General features: G+C 42.9%; 2 long non-coding RNA genes across 4 annotated transcripts in view; one reads left to right on the top strand and one right to left on the bottom strand.

Moving 5' to 3' along the window:
• Positions 1-12,333, top strand: part of LOC145541575 (uncharacterized) — a 108,044-nt gene that overhangs the window by 41,935 nt on the left and 53,776 nt on the right. The gene's annotated exons all lie outside the window — the stretch shown is intronic.
• On the bottom strand, positions 7,077-12,118 carry LOC145541577 (uncharacterized). The gene is made up of 2 exons (XR_014079130.1): positions 11,810-12,118; positions 7,077-10,842 (listed from the first exon to the last, which is right to left on the bottom strand). It is a non-coding gene; the product is annotated as an uncharacterized LOC145541577 (long non-coding RNA).

Below are 12,333 nucleotides of genomic sequence, written 5' to 3'. Positions count from 1 at the left end.
AACATACTTCCTAAAAGAATAAGCCTCCTTGCCACAGATTGGCAATACAATGGTCCTTGGCTGTGCTCCAGTGTATCTTGCATGAAGCCCTTCCGTCTTTCCCTGGGGGTGTTTCGTAGAAGAGCTCTTTAATCTGGTGCTGGAAGTTAAAAGCACAGATGAAGGGTATATCTAGGGAAGTCTCTAGTCAGTGGTTGGATTAGTTATCTGTTTTTCCATAACAATTACTCTGAAATGAAGCAACTCAAGACACACATTATCTTTCAGTTTCTGTGAGTTAGGCATCCTGGTGAGATTTAGCAAAGTTCCCTGGCTCAGGGAGTCCCATAGGCTTCAACTAAGATGTTGGCTCAGGCCAAAGCCATCTCAGGTTCAACTGGGGAAGGATCTGTTCCCAAGCTCATTATGTGCGTTGTGTGCGTGCTCAGTCAGGTCCAACTCTTTTGCGACCCCCTGGGCTGTAGCCAGCTAGGCTCCTCTGTCCATGGGATTTTCCAGACAAAAAATACTGGAGTGGGTTGCCATTTCCTTCTCCAGGGGATCTTCTCACTCAGGGATAGAACCCTTGTCTCTTTCATTTCCTGCCTCCTAAGCCCCACCCGATGACTCTTAAGAAAATGAGGGGGAGGGAGGGTCCTCACTCCTGAGATCAGGTTACAGAAGACTGTGACTTCTGTTCTGCTCCTACCCTCTCTCTCCTGCTTGCCCTCTCCTCATCTCTCCCTGTTCCTCCTCCTCCCTCTCTTCCTCTCGTGACCCACCCCTAACCACTGCCCCGCAAGGTACAAGCTGCCCTGAAGGCGGGAGCAGAGGTGCTCTTTAGGAAGGAGAGGAACTAGGTGGGCTAGAGGCAGAGCATTGAGTAGATAGGGAACCCCGACAGGAAAGGCTCTGGAACTAAGCAGGTGGGCCTAGCATCCCAGCCCAGCCATTTGCTTGTTGTGGGATCTTGTAGGGAGTAAATTGACCTCAACCTGAGTTTTCTCTTCTCTAAGATAATCCCTAACACACAATGAGGCTGAGAAGATGAAATGAGATACTAAAAACCCTTAGTACAGTATCTGCTGCAGAGCTAGCATTCAATAAATGTTCATTATTGTTATTAGCACTCAATAGTTGTTCATTATTGTTTTTATCAGTTCACTTCAGTTCAGTTGCTCAGTTGTGTCCCACTCTTTGCAACCCTATGGACTGCAGCATGCCAGGCCTCCCTGAGTTTACTCAAATTCATGTCCACTGAGTTGGTGATGCCATCCAACCATCTCATCCTCTGTCGTCCCCTTCTCCTCTCGCCTTCAATCTTTCCTAGAATCAGGGTCTTTTCAAATGAGTCAGCTCTTCGCATCAGGTAGCCAAAGTATTGGAGTTTCAGCTTTAGCATCAGTCCTTCCAATGAACATTCAGGACTGATTTCCTTTAGGATGGACTGGTTGGATCTCCTTGCAGTCCAGGGAACTCTCAAGAATCTTCTCCAACACCACAGTTCAAAAACATCAATTCTTGGGCACTCAGCTTTCTTTATAGTCCAACTCTCACATCCACGCATGACTACTGGAAAAACCATAGCCTTGATGAGACGGACCTTTGTTAGCAAAGTAATGTCTCTGCTTTTTAATATGCTGTTTAGGTTGGTCATAACTTTTCTTCCAAGGAGTAAGCGTCTTTTAATTTCATGGCTGTAGTCACCATATGCAGTGATTTTGGAGCCACCCAAAATAAAGTCTGCCACTGTTTCCACTGTTTCCCCATCTATTTGCCATGAAGTGATGGGACTAGATGTCATGATCTTAATTTTCTGAATGTTGAGATTTAAGCCAACTTTTTCACTCTCCTCTTTCACTTTCATCAAGAGGCTCTTTAGTTCTTCTTCGCTTTCTGCCATAAGGGTGGTGTCACCTGCATATCTGAGGTTATTGATATTTCTCCCAGCCATCTTGATTCCAGCTTGTGCTTCACCCAGCCCAGCGTTTCTCATGATGTACTCTGCATATAAGTTAAATAAGCAGGGTGACAATATACAGCATTGACGTACTCCTTTTCCTATTTGGAACCAGTCTGTTGTTCCGTGTCCAGTTCTAATTGTTGCTTTCTGACCTGCATATCGGAGAAGGCAATGGCATCCCACTCCAGTACTCTTGCCTGGAAAATCCCGTGGATGGAGGAGCCTGGTGTAGGCTACAGTCCATGGGGTCGCTGCGAGTCGGACACGACTGAGCGACTTCACTTTTACTTTTCCCTTTCATGCACTGGAGAAGGAAATGGCAACCCACTCCAGTATTCTTGCCTGGAGAATCCTAGGGACGGCAGAGCCTGGTGGGCTGCCGTCTATAGGGTCGCAAAGAGTCGGACACGACTGAAGCGACTTAGCAGTAGCAGACCTGCATATAGATTTCTTGAGACGGGTCAGGTGGTGTGGTACTCCCATCTCTTGAAGAATTTTCCACAGTTCATTGTGATCCACACAGTCAAAGGCTTTGGCATAGTCCATAAAGCAGAAATAGATGTTTTTCTGGAACTCTCTTGCTTTTTTGATGATCCAGTGGATGTTAGCAATTTGATCTCTGCTTCCTTTGCTTTTTCTAAAACCAGCTTGAACATCTGGAAGTTCATGGTTCACATATTGTTGAAGCCTGGCTTGGAGAATTTTGAGCATTACTTTGCTAGCGTGTGAGATGAGTGCAATTGTGCGGTAGTTTGAGCATTCTTTGGCATTGCCTTTCTTAGGGATTGGAATGAAAACTGACCTTTTCCAGTCCTGTGGCCACTGCTGAGTTTTCCAAATTTGCTGGCATATTGAGTGCAGCACTTTAACAGCATCATCTTTTAGGATTTGAAATAGCTCAACTGGAATTCCATCACCTCCACTAGCTTTGTTTGTAGTGATGCTTCCTAAGGCCCACTTGACTTCACATTCCAGGATGTCTGGCTCTAGGTGAGTGATCACACCTTCGTGATTATCTGGGTCATGAAGATCTTTCTTGTACAGTTCTTCTGTGCATTCTTGCCACCTCTTCTTAATATCTTCTGCTTCTGTTAGGTCCATACCATTTCTGTCCTTTATTGAGCCCATCTTTGTGTGAAATGTTATTATTTATGTTAGTGATTGTTATTATCACTACTATATAAAGGTAGTACACTTAGGGAAATGAGTCCATTCCTTAAAATCAAAACAATAATAACAAAAAGAGCTGAATCTTTTATGATTAAGAAGATGCTGATTCAAGATTAATACAACTTCATATTTACTAATAAAGCATGGCCGATAGGATGGGAACCACAGCTGTGGAGTGGCTATTCCATGTCAGACATTGAGTGAGGTACCTTATAAATCTATATTTATGCCATCTTTCAATTCACGTAACTTATGGGTTATTATTCCCATTTCACAGATGAAGCAACAGAGAGTCAGAAAGATCCAATATGTTGCTGAAGAACATGAAGTTAACAAGAATCAGACATAATTTACATACCATAAAATTCACCTATTTTAAATGTACAGTGCAGTGATTTTTAGTTTGCAGAGTTGAGTAATCATCACCACAATCTAAATTTAGAACATTCTTATCAACTCCCAAAGAAGTCCCTTATCATTAACTGTTACCCCCCTTTCTTCCTCTTCTCAGCTCCTGGCAACCTGTAATCTCCATTCTGTCTCCGTAGATTTGTGTGTTCTGGACATTTTATATAAATGGATGCATATAATATGTGATCTTTAATTTGGCTTCTTTCATTTAACATAGCATTTTCTAGGTTCATCCATTTGTAGCATGTATCAGTACTTCATTTAAAAAAATTATTTATATATTTCTTGGCTGTGCTGGGTCTTGCTGTGCATGGGCTGTCTCTAGTTGTGGCAAGGAGGGGCTACTCTATAGTTTTGATGCATGGGCTTCTCATTGCGGTGGCTTCTCTTGTTGTGGCTCATGGACCCTAGAGCACATGGGCTTCAATAGTTATGGCAGGTGGGCTCCACTTGTGGTGCACGGGCTTAGTTGCTCCGAGGCATGTGGCATCTCCCTGGACCAGGGACCTGTGTCCCCGGCATTGGCAGGTGGATTCTAAATCGCTAGACCACCAGGGAAGTCTAGTTCTTCATTCTTTTTTTATTGTTAAATGATATTCCATTGTATGTATACATTACATTTTGTTTATCCATTCATCTGTTGATGGGCACTTGGGTTATTTTTCACCATTTGACTATTGTGAATAATGCTGCTTTGAATATTGGTATAAAAATACCTATGTTTCTGCTTTCTTTTGTATGTATACCTAGGAGTGGAATTGCTGGATCATATGATAATTCTATGTTTAACTTTTTGAGGGGCTGCCAAACTGTTTTCCACAGCAGCTGCACCATTTTACATTCCCACCAGCAATGCACAAGTGTTCCAATTTCTCCACATCCTTGCCAACACTTGTTATTTTTTATTCTAGCCATCCTAGTGGGTGTGAAGTGGATATCTTATTGTGGTTTTGACTTGGATTTCCCTGATGGCTAATGATGTTGAGCATCTTTTCATGTGCTTATTGGCCATTTGTATATCTCCTTTGGGAGAAATGTCTCTCCAAATCCTTTGCACATTTTAAAATCATGTTTAGAAAATACTTTAAATTTTATACCTCTTTATATATTCTGGTTGTAATACTTCTTTATATATAAGTCTTGTCAGAAAAAAGGATTGGCAAATATTTTCCCCCATACTGTGGTCTGTCTTTTAATTTTCTTGAAGGTGTTGTTTGAAGCAAAAAGTTTTTTAATTTTGATGAAGTCTAATTTATTTTTTCTCCTATTGCTTATGCTTTTTTGTGTGATATTTAAGAAATCATTGCTTGAGCCAACTTCATGAAGATTCACTGTTATGTTTTCGCCTACGAGTTTTATAGTTTCAGCCTTAAGTTTAGGTGTATGATCTATTTTGAGTTAATTTTTAGATATGATGTGAGGTAAGAGGTCTCAATTAATTCTTTTACATTTAGTCTATGTTGGTGTATATAGAGAGTTTGCCACAATAAAAACTTAATTTGAAAAGAGCCAATGGTTTTTTTAATTGGCTTTTTGGTTTTGGTTTGGTTTTTTTAATTATTCATTTTTGATAAAAGAAGTTCAGAAGTAGATAGAGCTGACATAGCAGTTCTATAATCATTGTTGAACCAAGATCCTGCTTCATCTGTTTGTTGCAACAAACATTGCTATATGTAGCCTCCATCTTCAAGATTACCTCATGGTCACAAGGTAGTTGCTGAAATACCGGTCAACACCTCTACATTCTGAGGAGGAAGAAAAAAAAGGCATGAAAGACTCTTTAAGTAACTTCACCTGAAACCAGTTAAAAAGCTTGGGTTTAAATCTCATTGTTGACTCCTAGAGTAGGGAGTCTAGGCACATTAATATCAAGGTAAGGGTTCTGAAAGCAAGTCAAGTGCATATGCACCGATAGCAAGCAGCCCAAGCAACAGGCCATGGTGGATCCTGGCAGTCACCTACCCAGTATCTATTCTTCAACATCCTTAGTGGCAAGTAGGATTGAGGGGTGAGCTCAGTATTTCTGGAGCTTCCAAGTTTTGGGTGCTTAGATTCTCCATTTTATATGAGCCCTCCAGATTTTTCAGTGTTGGCAACCAACCAAAACCAATATTTAATCTTGCCTGGGCCAAACACAATACATCTGTGGCCCACATCCCATCTCTCTTCTGCTTGTTGGCAACCCCTGCTTTCTGGTGAATGTCAGAGCCCTTTAAACACCTGAAGGGCATGGGAGCCGGGTTACACTTCCTCTGTGTGGCTCTGAGCCAGTGCATGGAAGTCATGAGCTAGGAGGTTTTGTCTCCTCCGTTAGGAAGAGCTCCATCCGCAGAGCTGTCAGAAACAGAAGGAGCTGCCTGGGGAGGTAGGAAGTTCCCTGTCGCTGGAGGTGTTTGAGCAGATGCTGGAGAACTGCTTGGCAATGACTTCTAAGGTCTCCCCAGCCCCAGGAGTCTCTGAAAATTTCCATGATGACTACTGCTGCTGCAGTGACTTGTTTGAAAGGAGACAAAAAGAAGACGAGAGGTTCTGCATCTGGATTGTCAGGGAGCTGGCAGCCCCCCAGCTGCTGTGTCCCCACTCCCTCAATGACAAGGAATATGCCCTCACCATCCAGATGACCTCTAGTCAGTTTTCCCCATAGAGAGAGCAAAGGTTGGCTTCCCAAATATGGACAAGTGTGATTCATTTCCACTCATTGCATGGTGTACAACAGGTATGTGGCTTTTCTTATGGAGGATGATTCAGGCTATTCAATTCTATTTATTTATTCAAATTTTCAGTGCTGGCTATATGGGCATGTGACCTATGTAGGTGTATAGGGACCTGCATTCAGGAGGACCCTATGATTGGGGTCTTGCCTGGGCCGAACAATCTTTTTTCAAAGATTTTTTTGATGTGGACCATTTTTGAAGTCTTTATTGAATTTGTTACAATATGCCTTCTGTTTTGTGTTTTGGACTTTTGGCCAGAGGCATGTGGGATATTAGCTCTGCACCCAGGGATCAAACGTGTGCTCCCTGCCTTGAAAGACAATAACTGAACTGCCAGAGAAGTTCCTGATGCCTTTTTCTTAAAATTCTAATCCTTTTGGAACAAGGGACCCTACATTTTCATTTTGAACGGGGCCCTGCAAATTAAGTAGCTGGTCCTCCATACTTTTACTAAAAATGTGTTCATTGTCTAGCAAATGCCAGGCAATGAGGATACAGAGCAACACCCACTATGTTCGTAGTCCACTTAGGAGCAGGGGGATGGGAAAAGCTGAGTGGTAAGAAACTACTGCGATAGCTGCTGTGGAGCACACTGCAAGAGGGAATATCGCCCAGACAGAGAGGTTGGAAATAGAGAAGCCTCTTCAGAGGACTCAAGCTCTGAACTTCAATTGTTTGTTGAAAATCATTCTTCTATTATAAGAGAACTATAGGCAGGGACATGGCTGCTTAACGATGGACTACATTTCCTAGCATCCCTGGCAGTTAGTTATGGTCATGTGACTAGGTTATCACCAATAGCATGAGTGAAAATGAAGTTTATCACTTCAGAGTCTGGGCTGCAAAAAACATCCCCACGTGCCTTCTCCAACCTCTCTTCCTCTCCCCGCAGATGGAATCTGCATGTGATGGTGAGCCAGCTTCCATCATGCAGATGATCTTGAGGACTGGGAGGTTGGCAGAGCAGAGACTGGAAGAAACTGTATTTCTGAATAACCATGAGAAGCAAAGCTTCCATTCACCTGGACTGTTCATCTCACAACTGCTACATCAACAGAAAGAAATACATTCTTTAAGCCACTGCATTCTGGGATCTATGTTAGCCTACTCTACCATGAGTTTATAGGAGTTAGCCACGTGGAGAAATGGAGAGAGACAGATTCCAAAGCACCCAGTCAAGAAAGAGCATTGCACTTCAAGGTGCATGAAGCAGTGGCTGTGAAAGGGCTGCTATAATAATATATCTCAGACACTTATTTCTCACGGTTCTGGAGGCAGGGAAATCTAAGATCAATGGGCCTGTAGATTCAGTGCCTGGTGAGAGCTCTCCCTGGCTTGCAGAAGGTTGCCTTCTCGTTGTGTTTTCACATGGTGTGGAGAGGGAGCTCTGGTCTTTCCTCCTCTACTCATAAGGACACTCATCCCATCATAGGGGTTCCACCCTCATGACCTCATCTAACCCTAGTCACTTCCCAAAGGCCCCACCTCCAAATACTATCTTATTGGGAGTTAGATCTTCACCATATGAATGGGGGAAGGGGGCACAAACATTCAGACCATTACAGGTGTAAGGAAGGAAGACTGGGCCACAGCTTGGACCTTGTGTGCCTTGTGAGGACCTTGGATGCCATCCTGTGGGCTGTGGGGAGCCAAGCTGGGGAGTGATATGATCAGGTTAGCTTTTCAATCTGTCAGTTTGAGCTGAAACCTGCAAATTTTTAAATTTATGAAGTACTTCAGAAGAGCAGCCAGTCATACAATGAGTACTCACATACCCACCTCCGAGCTTGAAAAATATATCACAGACGAAGTCCTCGGTGTTCCCTTCCTAATGCTATCTTCAGCTTAGTATTTCTTTTTTTTTTAAGGGGACTTGAAAAGGGCAAGAGTAGAAACAGGACATGCATCATCTAGTGTGTCCTCAGCATCATGCCAGGTACTGTCCTGTAGTACATGTATTGAAGAAACAAACAAAACTTGTACATTCCCAGAGAGCACCAAGTCCTAACCACTGGACCGCCAGGGAATTTCCAAGATACAGGATTTAATTTGGAGCACAGATAAGAAGATATGATGGAATATTTGCTTAGAATCTCCAGCCATGACCTACTTCTTCTGCTTCATGTGTAGATGAATGGTGCAATCACAAGAAATCTGAATTATGTCTCTGGAATTTTAAAGTTCTGAGGAGGACGTGGAGGGATTTGAGGCTACAGGTGGTATTCCATCTTTTCATCCAGCTGATGACTGTGACTTTGGAAGAGTAAGGAGAGGATTCTGGGAGTGAACAGCTGGTGAGGTTGACAGTGATGACGAGGGTTTCATTTCCTGGCCAAAAACCCAAGATACTGGAATAGGAGTCTCCTGGCAAAGGACTGAGAGTCACAGAGACGGGGAAGAATGTGTTTGGCAGGAGATTTCCCAGTGCCATTCAAAAGGCATTTAAAAATATTGTTACGGGACATGGAGTGGACAGCTGCTGTTTTTGTCTGCTCAGCATCCATTTGCCATCTTCTCTTACCAGCTTCTTTATCTTTGAAGGGAAACCATCCATCTTTAACTCATAGTCCATTTGGCTAAAGGGGGTTGATTCCATCCTTTGCTTCCAGAAACAGTCAATCAAAATCTTAAAGACTGTTTTGGAGCGTGACTATGTGACTGGATCTGGATCAATCAGAGTTGTCACCAGGACTTTGCTCAAATGATTGGGAATGGGGTAGACCTTCTTTTTGGGGGACTTTCCTGGTGGTTCAGACAGTAAGGAATCTGCCTGCAATCCAGGAGACCCAGATTCAGTCCCTGGGTGAGGAAGATCCCCTGGAGATGGAATGGCAACCCACTCTAGTATTCTTGCCTGGAGAATCCCGTGGACAGAGGAGCCTGTCAGGCTAGAGTCTGTGGGATCACCAAGAGTTAGATAGGACTGAACGACTGACACTTTGACTTTACACTTTCTTTCTTTTTCTTTTTTTTTTTTTAATTTTTGGTCTTGCTGCATAGCTTTTGGGATCTTTGTTCCCTGACCAGGGATTGACCAGTGTGGAGAGCTTTTCCCTGCATTGGAAGCATGGAGTCTTAACCACTGCACCACCAGGGAAGTCTTTCTTGCTTAGAGTGGCTGAGATGGTAGATTATAAACTTGGAGCTGCTGAATGCTACCTTATCTTAATGAAACTGAGAGAGAAGTCAATATAGCAGAAAGTGGAGCCTCATGATGGAGAGAGAGAAATTCCTGAAAACATTGGAAACCCTGGATTTAACCACGTTTGTAGCTAACCCTATCCCTTGGACTTCTCAGTTATGTGAGCCGATATTCTCTCTCCTGCTGTCTCTGGTTTAGTATAGTTTCTGTGAACTTGCTACCACTGATAGGAGAAAATGGAAAACAGCCTTTGTGATATAGATAGAAACAGGGTAACAGAGACAGTGCTATTATTCTTGAGCAAAAATAAAGACAGCTGGTCCAGACTTTATTTATGGCCTTGCATGTCTATCTCCCAATGTGAAGGGTACAGGGAATGGATAAGGCAAGATTTTCATGTTACCTGAAGAAGATAAATAAAATTTCATAAGCATCACTCTTGGTTTGGAGGGGATTCCTAACTGGAAAGTGACAATGGAAGGACATATACTGCTTTAAAAATGCAAATCTAATAGAAAGGGAAAATTATGTATCCATTATTAGCAAAGAAGGTCTCTCCACCAGTGTGGAGAGCTTTGTGGTCGAGAATGAGGAGAATCACAGAAACAAGTCCACACTCCCCTCTCCACCCCGACCCTAGACCAGAGGAAACTTCCAGAAAATGCTTTTGCTAATTAGTCTTGTGGCAAAGGCCACAAAACAGGGTGTTCATAGGGAATTCCACTTACCGAAACATAAACCGGAATTCTCCTTTTGCTGAAGTTGAGAACATCTGATAAATTATCAGCTTACTTTGCTAACAGTTTCTCAGAGCACAGACGTAATAACAGAAGAAGCTGTTCTGTTAAAGTATTTTCCCTCTTAACTATAAAGGGAAGGCGTCCCTTTTATGGAAAATTGGATAATACGGTGGTCCAACAGCAGCGGCTGATCAGTCTATTTCCAGATGTAATGATGGGACTTGTGTGCCAGATACTGGCTAATTATCTCATCAATAGGCTCATTTAATCTCTGCAGCAGTTTTAAGAGATCCATTCTTGTATGAGCCTCATTTTGTAGATGAGGAGACTGAGGTTTATCGAAACTAAAAAAATTTGCTAAGCCAAGTGGGTATCATAGAATCTGAACTCAGCCATCGAGATCCTAGCCACTGCACTGTGCCACGTCTTTCATTCCATGGGTATAAATTCCCCAATTGATGGTATATTTATCATCTTTTAGATTGCTTTTTTCCTTCCACTGGATATTATGATGAGAGCACTTTCCCATTTTGTTAAAAACTTTTTTGAAAGTGCACAAACTCTTAAAGTTTTCAAAATAAGAAAACAGTGTAATGAGACTAATCTAAGGGAGGCCTGCACACCCATTGCCCAGCTTCTACAGTTGTTGATATCAACCAAACACCAACCCTCCTCAAACCAAAAAAAACCCCAATTTTCAACCCACCTTGTTTCCTCCATCCACTCTCCACTCCCTTATCTAAACAGAGTTGCAGATGTTGTTCTTGTTTAGTCATTAAGTTGTGTCCGACACTGTGACCCCATGGATTGTAGCCTGCCAGGCTCCTCTGTCCATGGGATTTCCCAGGCAAGAATACTGGAGTGGGTTGCTATCTCCTTCTCCAAAATTAGAGTCACATTATTTTATCTGTAAATACTTCAGTATGAAATTTTAGTAATTCCTAAAGAGTATCAGATATCCAGTCTGTGCTCAAAATTTCCTGGTGTAAATATTATTGTAAACACTTTGTAAATTTGATTCTGGGACTTCCCTGGTGGTCCAGTGGCTGAGATTCAAGCTCCCAATGCAGGGGGTCCAGGTTCAATCTCTGGGCAGGGAACTAGATCCCACATGCCGCGACTAAAGATTCCACATGCCGCGACTAAAGATTCCACATGCCGCGACTAAAGATTCCACATGCCGCAACCAGGATCGAAGATCCCGCGCATGTTGCAACTAAGACCTGGGTCAGCCAAACTACTGAGCCTTCGTGCTGCAACTACTGAAGCCCATGCACCTAGAGCCCATGTTCTGCTACAAGAGAAGCCACTGCAGCGAGAAGCCTGCGCACCACAATGAAGGGTAGCACCAACTCACTGCAACTAGAGAAATCCTGTGCACAACGGTGAAGACCCAATGCAATCAAAAAGTTAAAAAAAAAAAGAATTGTTTACATCATCTCGAACTGCATTGTCAGTGAAGGACCACTAAGCCCTTGTGGCTATTTACATTTACATTCATTAAAATTAAATACAATTTGAAAGTCCATCCCTCAGTTGATGGCCGCCTTTCAAGCGATTGATAGCCCTTGGTTAGTGGCTTTCAAGGAGCTTCCCAGGTGGCTCAGTGGTAAAGAATCTGCCTGCCAATGCAGGAGACATGGGTTCGATCCCTGGGTCAGGAAGATCCTCTAGAGGTGGAAATGGCAACCCACTCCACTATTCTTGCCTGGAAAATCCCATGGACAAAGGAGCCTGGTGAACTACAGTTTGTGTGTTCGCAAAGAGTCAGACAGGACTGAGCACAGATGTGGTAGTGGCTATTAAGATAACCGGTTCTATAGATATGGGGACCTGACCAGCTTATATCACTCAAGAGGAAGCAGCATATATATCTCAGGTCTCATCATTCATTTACTTCCCTGTTCTGATTGAACCACTTAGCCATGTACCAGCGAGGTTGGCTTTATTTTTATAACTTACTTCCTTTTTTCTTTAAAAAAAAAACAAAAAAAACAAACCCTATTCATACTCAGCAGTGTAAAAACTGAAGTTAGCCCAATCTTATAAATATCAGCTCTGCCCAGCCACTTCCACTTTAAAATAGTTTCATTTCGAGGAAACGTGCCGTCATGTTCAGATGTTGTCATTTTCCATCACATGTCAGTTGAGGGCCTGCTTGCCCTGGGCTCGGGGAGCAGAAGATGACCTTGTTTATTAACGCCCCTTTCCCTC

The sequence above is a fragment of the Giraffa tippelskirchi genome, chromosome 3 (assembly GCF_054371585.1).
Source record: "Giraffa tippelskirchi isolate mGirTip1 chromosome 3, T2T-mGirTip1v1.2.pri, whole genome shotgun sequence".
NCBI classification, from domain to species: domain Eukaryota; kingdom Metazoa; phylum Chordata; class Mammalia; order Artiodactyla; family Giraffidae; genus Giraffa; species Giraffa tippelskirchi.
Note: the sequence above shows the minus strand (reverse complement) of the source record. Positions and strands in the feature narration are given on the sequence as shown.